The sequence below is a fragment of the Malaclemys terrapin genome, chromosome 24 (assembly GCF_027887155.1).
Source record: "Malaclemys terrapin pileata isolate rMalTer1 chromosome 24, rMalTer1.hap1, whole genome shotgun sequence".
Lineage (NCBI taxonomy): Eukaryota > Metazoa > Chordata > Testudines > Emydidae > Malaclemys > Malaclemys terrapin.
In genome coordinates this window covers 850,280-864,481 of record NC_071528.1, presented here as the reverse complement: position 1 = coordinate 864,481, position 14,202 = coordinate 850,280, and the positions used below count along the sequence as shown (strand labels likewise).

The window sequence follows — 14,202 nt, the reverse complement described above, 5'->3', positions numbered from 1 at the left end:
AAGGGATATGGATGCTGACCTCACTGCCTGGGAGAAGGCTGGTGATTTGAACCAGGCTGACCCAGCGGACAGGCACAGCTGTCTCACCCCACTGCTTTGTCCCAAGGCCATAGGGGTGTTCAGCCAAATGGACAGTGCAGAGAATAGGGACTATGAACATTCAAACAGGCTTTGCCGCTTAAGTTTGAGGCAGACAGGAAAAGATTCCAGGGTGTACAAGAAACCCTGGGCATCACGTACAAGGAGGTCACCACCTTGCTGGACGAATCTCTCTGCAAGGGGGGAAACGGTGCGGGGTCACTCCCGCAGAGGACGTGAATAATCTGGTTGGATTGGGGCAGCTGTAGGACATCTGCCCTCAGAAGCTCAAAGCCCTGCAAAGTGCAGGTACACTGGCAGACTTGAGGTTATGGACATAGATAGGGTGGAGAAGAGAGACCCACGCTGGGGGACTCGGAAGGGGAGTCACCCAGCGACCTCTCAGAGGTGAGACTTGGTGCGTCTGTGTATGGGGGCAGGGGAAGGAGAAGGGGAAAGTGAATCTCTCTCCTAAGCCAGGAGCCGACCTCCTGCTGGAATAACTTCCCCTCTCAGACAAGCTAACCCCTGCCTGCCAGCTGAGATCAGAGCGGCTGTGTTCGTACCCGCAGCTGGATGCCAGCTGGCCTGGGCTCACTAATCTAGCTCTTCCTGGGGAGAGGGGAGGTGTTCCCTGTTCACAGTCACCGGGAAAACAGCGACATGCTGGCGTTAGGGGTAATCCAGCCATCCTCCAGCCCCTTGGAGTCACCCATGGGGCTGGACCCCAAGTAAGATGAGTTGATCAGACCCGGTGTGCCCTATTGAAAGCTCAATGCCGTCACCATGTTCGATGCCTGCCCCATGCCAAGGACTGACAAAATCCTAGACAAGGTGTGTGGGGGAGGGAGGGGGGAAGCGGGGTGTTACCTCACTACTGTTAATCTCACCAGGATCTACTGGCAGGTACCTTTGGATCCAGTTGCCAGGTTGAAATCTGCTCCCATCAGCCCTATAGGGCTCTGAATTCCTGGTCCTATCTTTCAGCCTCAAGGGGGCACCTGCCACTTCCCAGTGCCTGGGGGAACAGTTACTGAGAGGGGTGGAGGACTGTGCCTGGCATACATTAATAGTATCTGTGTCTTCAGCCCGACCTGGGAGAACCATGTGTCCCAGTGAAGAGGGGGCTGGGACGCCTCCAGGATGCAGGACAGATGATAAGAGGCTGGAAAGGGTAAGATGAGGATGGCAGAGGTGTCATACCTGGGCCACAAGGTGGGAAGCGGCTGCCTAAAGCCAGAGCCAGCCAAGGGTGAAGGTAACCAGAGATTGGCCCATTCCTCAAACAAGAAACAGACCCAAGCCTCTAAAGGGATGGCAGGGTACTGCTGAAGGTTTGTACCCCACTTTATCTCCCATTACGAAGATTGGTAAGTTGGACAAACCAGACAAGGTGGTTTGGACTGAGTAACGCCAGGGGGGCGCTCTGCGTGCTGAAGGAGGCTCTAACCCAGGGGCTGGGGCCGGTAAACCCAGACTTGGACAAACCCTTTATGGTGTTCACTGAGGCCTCAGACACAGGGCTGGGCGCAGCGCTGATGCAGGCCGATGCGAAAGGGGAGAGACACTCCATTGTGTACCTGAGCAAGAAGCTGCTCCTCCAGGAGCAGAACCATACGACCATAGAGAAGGAATGCCTGGCCCTGTGATGGGCTCTTAAAAAGCTGCAGCTGTATCTATTTGAGCAGCACTTTATGGTGTACACTGACCACTCGCCCTAACATGGCTGCACCGGATTAAAGGGGCTAATGCCAAACTCCTAAGGTGGAATCCGATCCATCAGGTTTATCATAAGGGGTGGTCCATGTTAAGAGGAGCACAAATGTTATAGCTGATGCTTTGTCCCGGAGACGGGGACCCGAACTTCCCTAGGTCACACGCTGGAGTGACCGTGCTCAGTTCAGACTCGAAGGGGGGAGAGATGTGACAAAGTTGAGGGTTTTAGTAGTGTTTTACATGAATAGTGTGTGTGCGCACCTCAGTTTCCCTGTGTGCTGCATGTTTAACAAGGTGGTGGGAGAGGGGCTGTTGCAGAGGACCAAGTGTGACCTCGCCTAGCAGCCGGGACCCCCAGACAACAGCCTGGAGATGGGGAACCCTAACAACTGGTGACTAAGAAGCCCACCCCAGCTTGGCAGCCAGCCGGTTCTGGCCAGGGGGAACACAAAAGGCTGAGGAGAGAGGACCCCGGTGACCTGACCAACCAGTGGGAACAAAGGACGGAGAAGAGAGGGCCCCAGTGACCTGTTTACCTGGGACAGAAGACAAAGGACAGGGGAGGAGCTGTAGGGGAAGATGACATCGGATGATCGGCTGGAAGGAGGGGGCTGCTGGACTGAGGGGAGAGAACAGCCAGGGCTCACCTGGATGCAGGAGAAACCTAGATGTACTGTGTTGAGGGATGCTAGGCCTGAGGGCCCAGAGAGCTTCCTGTGCTGGGTTCAGATGCTCAATAAACACTTCTGTTTTACACTGGCTGAGAGTCACTCCAGTCTAGAGATCAGGGTTGCATTATTCCCTCTGGGAGTGGAGGCCCTGGGGGTCCACAGCGAGTGGACTCTCTGAGGGGGCCCAGGCAGTAGCATAGATGGGGGGGAGCAGGGGGAGCATCTGCTCCCCCGAGCCCAGAATTCCCCAAGTGGCACCTTTTCCACTCACCCGTGATTTCGGCGGCACGTCGCTCCATCTTTTGGTGGCATTTCAGTGCACGTGCAGGGCCACTGAAATGCCACCAAAGGACGGAGTGGTGCATGTGCAGGGCCGCTGAAATAAAAATAATTTCGGTGGCCCTGCGCATGCGCCGCTCTGTCTTTTGGCAGCATTTCGGCACATGTGCAGGGCCGCCGAAATGCCGCCGAACGACATGTGCCTTTTTTCTCCGCCGCTCCTCCTCGGCAGCAACCCTGGCTACGCCACTGGGCCCAGGGCGAGAGACAGGAGTATTGAGGGCTCAGACAGGTGCCGTTCCAGGAGGCGGAGGAGCCTACAACTTAACCCCGAGAGAGAGTGGACCCCCGAGAAGGGATGTTGCACTGAAGGAGTTTCCTCCCAAGGACTGTGGGTAGCTGAAAGAGAGCACAAGTCCTATAAGTCCATGACACGGGGGGCTCAGAAAGAAAAAGGTTGAGAACCCATGCTCTAGGCCAGGGGTCTCAAACTTGAATGACCACAAGGGCCACATGAGGACTACTGCATTGGCCCAAGGGCCGCATCACTGACACACACCCCCCACTCCCGCTCCCACTCCACCCCTTCCATGAGGCCCTGCCCCTACCCCCTCTTCCCGCCCCTTCCCCGAAGTCCCCACCCCAACGCTGCCCCTTCCCTGCCACCAGGGGGTGCAGGAGGGGTGCAGGGTGTGGTGGGGGTTCAGGGCAGGGAGTTGGGGTGCAGAGTGCAGAGCTGGCTGTATTTAAAGAATCCTTATTGAGGTTGCAGGAACAAACCATCCCGATGTGTAGAAAGAATAGTAAATATGGCAGGCGACCAGCTTGGCTAAACAGTGAAATAATTAATAATTATAATAATAATTAATGGAGATATCCCATCTCCTAGAACTGGAAGGGACCTTGATAGGTCATCGAGTCCAGCCCCCTGCCTTCACTAGCAGGACCAAGTACTTATTTTGCCCCAGATCCCCAAGTGGCCCCCTGAAGGATTGAACTCACAACCCTGGGTTTAGCAGGCCAATGCTCAAACCACTGAGCTATCCTTGCTGATCTTAAACGCAAAAAAGAAGCTTATAAGAAGTGGAAGATTGGACAAATGACCAGGGAGAAGTATAAAAATATTGCTCAGGTGTGCAGGAGTGAAATCAGGAAGGCCAAATCACACTTGGAGTTGCAGTTAGCAAGAGATGTTAAGAGTAACAGAAAGGGTTTCTTCAGGTATGTTAGCAACAAGAAGAAAATCAAGGAAAGTGTGGGCCCCTTACTGAATGAGGGAGGCAACCTAGTGGAAAAAGCTAATGTACTCAATGATTTTTTTGCCTCTGTCTTCACGAACAAGGTCAGCTCCCAGATTGCTGCACTGGGCAGTACAGCATGGTGACCAACCCTCTGTGGAGAAAGAAGTGGTTCAGGACTATTTAGAAAAACTGGACGTGCACAAGTCCATGGGGCCGGATGCGCTGCATCCGAGGGTGCTAAAGGAGTTGGCGGGTGAGATTGCAGAGCCATTAGCCATTATTTTTGAAAACTCATGGCGATCGGGGGAGGTCCCAGATGACTGGAAAAAGGCTAATATAGTGCCCATCTTTAAAAAAGGGAAGAAGGAGGATCCGAGGAACTACAGGCCAGTCAGCCTCACCTCAGTCCCTGGAAAAATCATGGAGCAGGTCCTCAAGGAATCAATTATGAAACATTTAGAGGAGAGGAAAGTGATCAGGAACAGTCAGCATGGATTCACGAAGGGGAAGTCGTGCCTGACTAACCTAATTGCCTTCTATGATGAGATAACTGGCTCTGTGGATGAGGGGAAAGCAGTGGATGTGTTATTCCTTGACTTTAGCAAAGCTTTTGATACTGTCTCCCACAGTATTCTTGCCGCCAAGTTAAAGAAGTATGGGCTGGATGAATGGACTGTAAGGTGGATAGAAAGCTGGCTAGATCGTCGGGCTCAACAGGTAGTGATCAATGGCTCCATGTCTAGTTGGCAGCCGGTTTCAAGTGGAGTGCCCCAAGGGTCGGTCCTGGGGCCGGTTTTGTTTAATATCTGTATTAATGATCTGGAGGATGGTGTGGACTGCACTCTCAGCAAGTTTGCAGATGACACTAAACTAGGAGGCGTGGTAGATACACTAGAGGGTAGGGATCGGATACAGAGGGACCTAGACAAATTAGAGGATTGGGCTGAAAAAAACCTGATGAAGTTCAACAAGGACAAGTGCAGAGTCCTGCACTTAGGACGGAAGAATCCCATGCACTGCTACAGACTAGGGACCGAATGGCTAGGTAGCAGTTCTGCAGAAAAGGACCTAGGGGTCACAGTGGACGAGAAGCTGGATATGAGTCAACAGTGTGCTCTTGTTGCCAAGAAGGCTAACGGCATTTTGGGCTGTATAAGTAGGGGCATTGCCAGCAGATCGAGGAACGTGATCGTTCCCCTTTATTCGACATTGGTGAGGCCTCATCTGGAATACTGTGTCCAGTTTTGGGCCCCACACTACAAGAAGGATGTGGAAGAATTGGAAAGAGTCCAGCGGAGGGCAACAAAAATGATTAGGGGTCTGGAGCACATGACTTATGAGGAGAGGCTGAGGGAACTGGGATTGTTTAGTCTCCAGAAGAGAAGAATGAGGGGGGATTTGATAGCAGCCTTCAACTACCTGAAGGGGGGTTCCAAAGAGGATGGAGCTCGGCTGTTCTCAGTGGTGGCAGACGACAGAACAAGGAGCAATGGTCTCAAGTTGCAGTGGGGGAGGTCCAGGTTGGATATCAGGAAAAACTATTTCACTAGGAGGGTGGTGAATCACTGGAATGGGTTACCTAGGGAGGTGGAGGAGTCTCCTTCCTTGGAGGTTTTTAAGGCCCAGCTTGACAAAGCCCTGGCTGGGATGATTTAGCTAGGAATTGGTCCTGCTTTGAGCAGGGGGTTGGACTAGATGACCTCTTGAGGTCCCTTCCAACTCTGATATTCTATGATTCTATGCAGCAGGGGGCTCAAGGTGGAGTTGCTGTGTGGGGTGCAAGAGGGGTGAGGGATGCGGCAGGGTGTTGGGGTGCAGGGTGCAGCAGGTGGCTCAGGGCAGGGAGTGCAGGAAGAGTGTGGGGTGTAGCAGGGGGCCCAGGGCAGGGATTTGGGGTGCAGGAGGGGTATGGGGTGCCACAAGGGGCTCAGGACAGGGAGTTGGGGTGCAGGGTGCCACAAGGGGCTCAGGGCAGGGAGTTGGGGTGCAGGGTGCAAGCTCCGGCACGGCACCGCTTACCTAGAGCAGCTCTGGGGTAGCAGTGGCGTGCATCGGGGCCAGGGCAGGCTCCTGGCCCTGTGCCGCGCCGCTCCAGGAAGCAGCCAGAACCACGGCCCTTGGGGGAGCTGGGGTGGGCACAGGGCTCCGTGCTGCTACTCCTTCAGGTACCTCCCACGAAGCTCCCCTTGACTGCGGTTCCCTGTTCCCAGCCAATAGGAGCTGCAGGGGGCGGTACCTTGAAGCGAGGCAACGCAGGAGCCCTCTGCCTCCCCCCTCCCCTCCAGCCCGAAAGGGACATGCTGCCAGCCACTTAAGGGAGCGGCGCGGGGCTTGCAGCACCATGGGGGGCAATCCCATGGGCCAGGCTGTAGTTTGCCCACCCCTCGCCTGGCGGTAAGCAGAGGGGCGGGGGGGCGCACGGGGAGCTTGGTGGGCCACACAGCCCACGTATTTGAGACCCCTGCTCTAGGCTGATGATGAGGGAGAAAGAGTGGGTGCATGCAGACTGGGAAGCGCAGACTCCCACCATCACCCTGACTCAGCCTGTGAACTCCACATGGATGGAGCTGCACAGATAAGGGAGTTTCAGAGTAGAAGCCGTGTGTGGGGGGCAGCCATTCTCCATTGGACTGGGCAGATTTCCAGTAGGGCATCCCCAGGGCAATTAATGCTGCAAGAAGCAATGCTAACTCCCTCCACAACCATGAGGAAGGAAGCACTGCACAGCCTCAGGGCTCCTAAGAGATGGGACTGGGAGAGCAATACTCAAAGCAGGGCAGGGGAAGACCATCCAGCGGTGAGCTCTGCCTGGATGAACACCTTGGAGGAAAGGCTGCAGTGCAAACTCCCAGAGAGGAACCCTATGGGGTTTTTCCCCACTCTTGGGCTTTGGCACCAAAAGGAAATCAGGGACCTAAGCATGGTGACAGGTTTCGGAGTGGTAGCCATGTTAGTCTGTATCAGCAAAAACAACGAGTCCTTGTGGCACCTTACAGACTAACAAATTGTTAGTTGGAGTGGCTCACGGGACAGTTGGTGGAGCGGAGTGGTTTGTGATAAAGGCTGCAGCAGAACCCCATGGAGAGGTGGGGCAGTCGGCCTCGGACCACATAAGGTGCCCCTTAATACCCCGCGTGCCCCTTTAAAAAAAAAAAGGGGGGGGGAGAGATAGCTCAGTGGTTTGAGCATTGGCCTGCTAAACCCAGGGTTGTGAGTTCAATCCTTGAGGGGGCCACTTGGGGATCTGGGGCAAAATCAGTACTTGGTCCTGCTAGTGAAGGCAGGGGGCTGGACTCGATGACCTTTCAGGGTCCCTTCCAGTTCTAGGAGATGGGATATCTCCATTATTAAAAATTAAATTAAATTTATTTGGGCAGAACCCTGAGCTCAGGTCTTGGCAGGTATGTAAAGGAGGAAGTGAATTTCAAACAGAGAATCTAACAATATGTTTATATGTCCTGCAGCTCTGCTGACTCTAGAAATGTGCCAAGTGGTCTCAACTACCAGCCCACAGCTTCAGCAGGGCTGGGATAGTTAAGCTGGACTCTCCTTCTCACTCATCTTCAGCAATGAAGATCTGGAAAGCAAGTTCTTTATGTCTTTGCTACCCCACTGCCTGCTGATCTAATCCTTGTTTATAGCCTCCCTCTCTACATGCTGGTAGCACAACTGGCACAGTACCCCCCACTGCACCCTGGCAGGATGCACAGTCAGCGAGGGTGGGATTTGGCTATGTCTATAATACAGCTTATGTGGGCATAACTAACATTGCTCAGGGGTGTGAATAAACTATGCCACTGAGTGACATAAATTACACTGACCTAAGCGCTGGTGTGGACAGTGCTATGTCGGTGGGAGACGCACTCTGGCAGAGGTGGCTTTATTACACCAACGGGAAAGCTCTCTCCCTTCAGCATAGTGTGTCTTCATCAGAAGCACTGCCGCTGTAGCACTTCTAGTAAATACAAGCCCTTATGGTATATCTACACCTGAGATGAAGGTATAATTTCCAGCTCAGGTAGACATACATGTCTTTGATCAAGCTAGAGAACTAAAAATAGCAGTGTAGCCATGGCAGTGGGATAGGCTAGCTGCCCAAGTACATATGTAGGGTTTTGGATGGGATTGTAGGCAAGCAACTAGCTGGAAATTACGCCTCCCGTTGTAGGGTAGATATACCCTTAGTTACTGATCATGAATCGAGAGCAGGCAAGAACTAGCTTGACTGTCAGAGCCCAGGCTGAACTTGCAGCTCAAGAAAGCATATTTTTATTTATAAATAAAAAGAAAGTAGCCATGGCTACTGAGACACAACGGACATGACGCCCACAACACCATTTTGCTCAGTAGAACTGCACAGAATCCCAACTACGCATATAAAATGATGGGGTCCAAATTAGCTGTTACCACTCAAGAAAGAGATCTTGGAGTCATTGTGGGCAGTTCTCTGAAAACATCCACTCAATGTGCAGCGGCAATCAAAAAAGCTAAAAGAATGTTGGGAATCATTAAGAAAGGGATAGATAATAAAACCAAAAATATAATATTGCCTCTAGATAAATCCATGGTGCGCCCACATCCTGAATACTGCATGCAGATTCCTGTACATCTCAAAAACGATGTACAGGAATTGGAAAAGGTTCAGAAAAGGGCATCAAAAATGAGTAGGGGCATAGAACAGCTTCCACATGAGGAGAGATTAATAAAACTGTGATTTTTCACCTTGGAAAAGAGACAATTAAGGGGGGATATGATAGAAGTCTATAAAATCATGATTGGTGTGGAGAAAGTAAATAAGGAAGTGTTATTTACTCCTTCTCATAACACAAGAACTAGGGGTCACCAAATGAAATTAATACGCAGCAGGTTTAAAACAAACAAAAGGAAGTATTTTTTCACACAATGCACAATCAACCTGTGGAACTCTTTGTCAGAGAATGTTGTGAAGGTCAAGACTATAACAGGGTTCTAAAAAGAACTAGGTAAGTTCATGGAGGGTTCATGGATAGGTCCATCAATGACTATTAGCCAGGATGGGCAGGGATGGTGTCTCTAGCCTCTGTTTGCCAGAAGCTGGGAATGGGTGACCAGATGGATCACTTGATGATAACCTGTTCTGTTCATTCCCTCTGAAGCCCTTGGCATTGGCCACTGTCGGAGGACAGGATACTGGGCTAGATGGACCTTTGGTCTGACCCATTATGGACGTTCTTATGTACTTTGGGCCTGATTCTCCATTACCCTGCACCTTCAGGTGTGGATTTATCTAAACTGGACCTTTTCACCTAAGCAGAGCCCTAGGGTAAAGCAACTATTTGTAGCCTGAAACAAATGTGTGGGAGTGTCCACACCAGCCTTCACAAGTGTGCTTGCTACTGGCATTAATTAGCAATCCAGGAAGTTGAGGTAAAAAGGCTAGCATGGTCACACTCATTTACTTCAGTGCAAAGTGGGAGGAAATGCTGCCAATGTGATTCAGCAGTGCTTTGTCACCATCCTGCACTCACTTTTTGCTGGTGTCAATGACAACCCGCAGAGCACAGCAATGGGGAATCAAGTTCCTGAATCTATACATGAATTTTGTTAGTGATTTTACAGTGAATGCACATGAATTCTGATTATTTGCAATAGGCAGGGAGAACTACTGGATAGAACACTGGACTGGGATTTAAGAGACCAGTGTTCTGTTCCTGGCTTTGGGTTAGTGGATGACCTTGGCTATTACTTCACCTCTCTGTGCCTCAGTTTCCCCATCGGTACATGGGGATATTACTGATCTCTTTTGCATAGCATTTTGAGATTTACTGATGAAAAGCACTACAGAAGAGCTAGTTATTATGATTGTCAGATCTTAACTGGATTTTATAAATTATTGTTGTTTTAAAAGGCTCCAATTCACATGTAAAGGTGACTAGCGGGGAGGAATTGCTTTTCCATTTTTTGCTTCTTTATAATGAATAAAAGCCTGAAAGGTTTTTGTCAAAAACAAAAAATGTATCTGCTTATTGTTTACATGAGGAATTCAAGTCTTGTCCACCCTGAAATTCTGCCTGGTTCCTGGAGAATGAGGGACTTGGCAACATGCAACTGAAATAACTACATCACTGCAATCCACATTGTTAGCAATCTAGGTGCAAACCTTTATGACTACACTTCTGTACTGGATTAAGCACTCCTATTTTTATTTACCATGAGCCTGTTAAAAACCGACAAAAGTTACATTGAAATGGGATCTGAAATAAGCCTGTCTACACAGACTTGCACCAAATTTCAGTTACAGGTTGTGCAATAAACTGCTCCAATGAAAGTTGTGCAATTGAGAGGGAAGAAGTGAGGTTTTTTACTCACGAAAGCTTATGCCCAAATAAATCTTAGTCAGTCTTTAAGGTGCCACCGGACTCCTTGTTGTTCTTGTGGATACAGACTAACAGGACTACCCCTGACACTTGAGAGGGAAGGGAGTTTTGTCAGACACCTTGGTTTTGACTGGGTTAGTTAACACCTACTTCAGCCCCCTCCCTTACAATGTGAGAACTCAGGACAAAAACTCTGGAGGCCCCCCCAAGAGAACCTGTTTCCTCCAGAGCCTGGGATGAGCGCTACAGTCTGGTCCCCTGCACAGCGCTCCCTGTGAGCGGCCGGGATCCCCCCACACGGCCCCTACACACCATTTCCTTACCAGAGGAGCCTTCTGGGGCCCCGCACGCCCTGAAGCCAGGTTTGCAGCTGTTAAAGGGTTTAACGCCTCCAGCCACCGGTTACTCGGACTAGGCCGGCACAGGTGCAGCCGCCGCTAGTGCATGGTATAGGGCGAGCATTGGTTAGCATTTGCCTGACCCGCTCCGAGCACCCGCCGAGCCCGAGCCCGAGCCCGGCTCCGCTCTGCGGGAGACACGACCCCGACCCGCAGCTGTGCGGAGCCGGGATCCAGCCGGCGAGGCGAGGCGCGGCGCACCGGGGGCCGCGGGACTCGGTCCCTGGCAGCACGACGGGCTGCAGAGCCGCGGCGGGTCGGGCAGCACCGCGCTGCCGCGGGACGGCGCCCAGCAGCGTTTTGGCGGGAAGGGAGGAGCCGGGCCAGAGCTTGTTCCCGGCCTGCCCCCGCGCTTCCCGGGCCCGCCCGCCTGCCACCTGCTCCGCTCCGCTCCGCTCCAGCGGCCGCAGAGCTCCGGCCGGCCCCGCGACCCCTCCCCTCCCGGCCCGGCCCGGCCCGGCGGCCGCGGTACTCACCGCGCGTGGGCCCCGCCGACCCCGGGGAAGCAGCGAGCGCGAAGCCAGGCCCCCGCCCCGCGCTGCCATTGGCCGGGTACATCGGCCCCTCCTGGCTGTTAACCCGTGCGCGGCGGGGGGGGCCGGGCAAGGGCTCCGGAGCGGTGCGCTCCCGGCTCGGCCGGCGGGGGGGGAGCCGGCTCCACACCCTGCAGCCGCTTCGCTCCTGACCCCTGCCCAGGGGCCAGCTGTACACCGCCCTGCGCCACACGTCGCATTGCCTCACCCTCTCTCCTGCCCCGACACCGAGTCACAGGACTACTCACCACCTGTGGAGGGTGAGGAGCCCGCTGGGCCAGCCTCTCTCCCACCTTGGTCCCACAGCCCGCAGGGGACATTGGCTGGCGGCTCCTTCCCGGAGCCGTGAGCACAGGCGTCTCTCTGGCGTGGTTCACCCCCATGCCCGAGGCCTGTCCCTTCTGGTACAAGCCTGGTACAAGCCAGGTCGCAGCCCCTCTTCCAGCTCCTCCAGAACCTCTTGCACTTTTCCCCACACCTGTTCATTTTCACACACCCCATCCATGGCCCCACGAAGTCGCGGGACCTCCGCGTCAACCTCCTCCTGGCTCTGGCCAAAGTCACCCTCTAGAACACCAGGAGGAGGATGTTGGACTGGGGGGGGGGGGTGCTCTGTGACTGTGGGGCCTATTTCTGTTCCTCCCTGCTCTCACGTCTCCAGGCAGAGTTCCCCTGGGCAGCATCCACTGGCTCCCTAGACACCTTTGAGGAGTAGTGGGTGCTGTCTGGGGTTCTCTGCTCAGTGTCCCCAGCCGGTATCCTTGTTTTGAACCTGTGACCATCACTCCGCTCCCTGTTTTTCATTAGTTGTCCCCTGTATTCATTTGGTTCCTGGGTCCAGTGGTCCCCCCTGCTAGGCTTCCTCCCGCTCACCTCCTGGGTTTCCAGTAAGGCCAGCAGCGGCCAGGCTAAGGAGCAGAGTCTGGGAGTGGCAGAGCTCCACGCTCCTGGGCCAGGCGTGCCCTACTGGTTCTGTCACTGCTTTGCTGGCTGGAAAGAGCCATGCAAGGAGACGAGGATCTGTGATTAGGAAGGGAACCAGGCCTGGCTGGAGAGACTCGCCCTAGCTCCTAGGCTGGTGCGAGGGTGCAGAAATACTGGAGTCCAGCTGATGAGGGTGGATGGCGTGGCCCTGCACTAGTGTCCCTGTTAGGGTAAAATAAAAACTACCTGATCTTTACCTTGAAACTCCAGTAGCCCTCCTGCTCCAAGCCCTTCCTTTGACACTGGAGGAAGTTTGGGGCCATTATTTTTGTTTCTTGTGCATCCTGGGATGTGTCTTCAAGTCAAAATACCAAAACACCGTGGGAGCCTCCTTTCCTACAGCATGCCCCCCCCCGATCAACCAGCAGGAGTAGGAATAGCAAGAGAAAGTGATATGTTCCTTGTCCATGTGTCCCTTCATACTGGCAATCAGGCCTGGCCCTTCAGCATTCAGTCCAGAGGAAGGATCATTGCAGGGCCTCAAAGCCCCACTGGCTCCAGCAAGACCAGGCCCTAAGGTAGGGGTCGGCAAACTATGGCCCGGGGGGCCGCATCTGGTCCTTCAGACATTTTAATCCGGCTCTCAAGCACCCACCAGGGAACAGGGTCAGAGTCTTTCCCCGCTCCGTGCATACCGTGGCTCCTGGACAGGGCTGGCTCCAGGGTTTTGGCTGCCCCAAGCGGCGCAAAAAAAAAAAAAAAAAGCTGCGATCGCGATCTGCGGTGGCAATTCGGCGGGAGGTCCTTTGCTCCCAGCAGGAGTGAGGGACCGTCCGCTGAATTGCCGCCGAATATCTGGACGTGCCGCCCCTCTGAGCCTGAATTTCTACACTGCAATTAAACAGCCCCTTAGCCTGAGTCAGCTGGCGCAGGCCAGCCGCAGGTTTTTAATTGCAGTGTAGGCATACCCTTAGTGGTAAGGTTCAGTTAGACTTTGTATTAGAGGCACCACTATCATGTTCCAGAGACAGTACATGAAGAGTGTGATGAACCAGTGTGAGGGGCCCAGCAGCTCTGTCCAATCTCTATTCCTGGAAGGGGCTGGGGTTTCCTGCTGGAGATAGGTGCCATGGTGGTTCACATTTCTTTTAACCATGCACTAGATGGGCCTGAGCTGCAAGATTTGGATCTAGGTTTCAGTCCAGATTGCTGCACCTCCCTGCCCCCAGGAATGTCTGGATTTGGGATTCAAGCTTGGGCCCATAACTAATGGTAGCATCTGCTCCAAAAGCTAGTTGGCTGCAGCTCCCTAGTCCAGCAGGGCTTGGGGGAAACCATTGGCAAGGAATTTCTTTTTCCCCTGGGCAAAACCCCCTGGGGCTACTTGAGGCTGATAGTGTTCCAGCAAAGAGCTGTGAGTCAATCCTCAGGTGCTGCTCTTTTTAACTGATTTTACCATTCACCCACTTTTATAAATGTGCATCTCTAGAGCAAGGTCACTGTGCTTCTACAGCTCAGCTAAAATGTCTTCATGCACTGTCTGTAGAATTGCCATTGATGCCATTAGATAATATGCACATAGGTCTGAGTCTGAGCTAACACGCTTTGCTTCTGATGCAGGATCAAACCCTACAGCAGCACTTTTGGGATAAGGGCATCATAAGCCTGCAGTGCATCCTGCATAGCATTTCCTGGTCCAGCAAACACTACACAGTCCCACTCGTCATTGGAAGTTAAGTCCAGGTGTAGTCTCCAGCCCAGTGGATTGTGACAGTGTCCTTAGGAGATATCTGTCTAGGGCCAGCTGAGTAGAACATAACAGGTGATGCACCACACAACCCCATACAACAAGGAAACATCACATCCCAAAGGCAAGCCCCCGAGGCTGCTCCTGGTGTAGCACCAGGGAAGGGAAGGAATATAGCAGGGTGGCCACATGCCTTCAGCTATATTGTGAGGCACAAGGCTTTGGCCCCAGGGATGGCACCTACCAGAGGAGTCCTCCA

At 53.1% G+C, this 14,202-nt stretch overlaps 1 protein-coding gene across 5 annotated transcripts in view; it reads right to left on the bottom strand.

The window, feature by feature from the left end:
- Nucleotides 1-11,796, bottom strand: part of LOC128828881 (excitatory amino acid transporter 4-like) — a 119,049-nt gene extending 107,253 nt beyond the window's left edge. For 3 of the 5 annotated variants that reach the window (XM_054013902.1, XM_054013899.1, XM_054013904.1), the window contains exon 1: nt 10,665-10,937. The gene's annotated coding sequence lies outside the window, so the exon portion shown is untranslated. Of the gene's footprint in view, nt 1-10,664; nt 10,938-11,215; nt 11,271-11,750 lie in introns of those variants that run through there. The other 2 variants (XM_054013901.1, XM_054013900.1) reach the window with 2 other exon arrangements.
- Nucleotides 11,797-14,202: the final 2,406 nt, after the last annotated feature.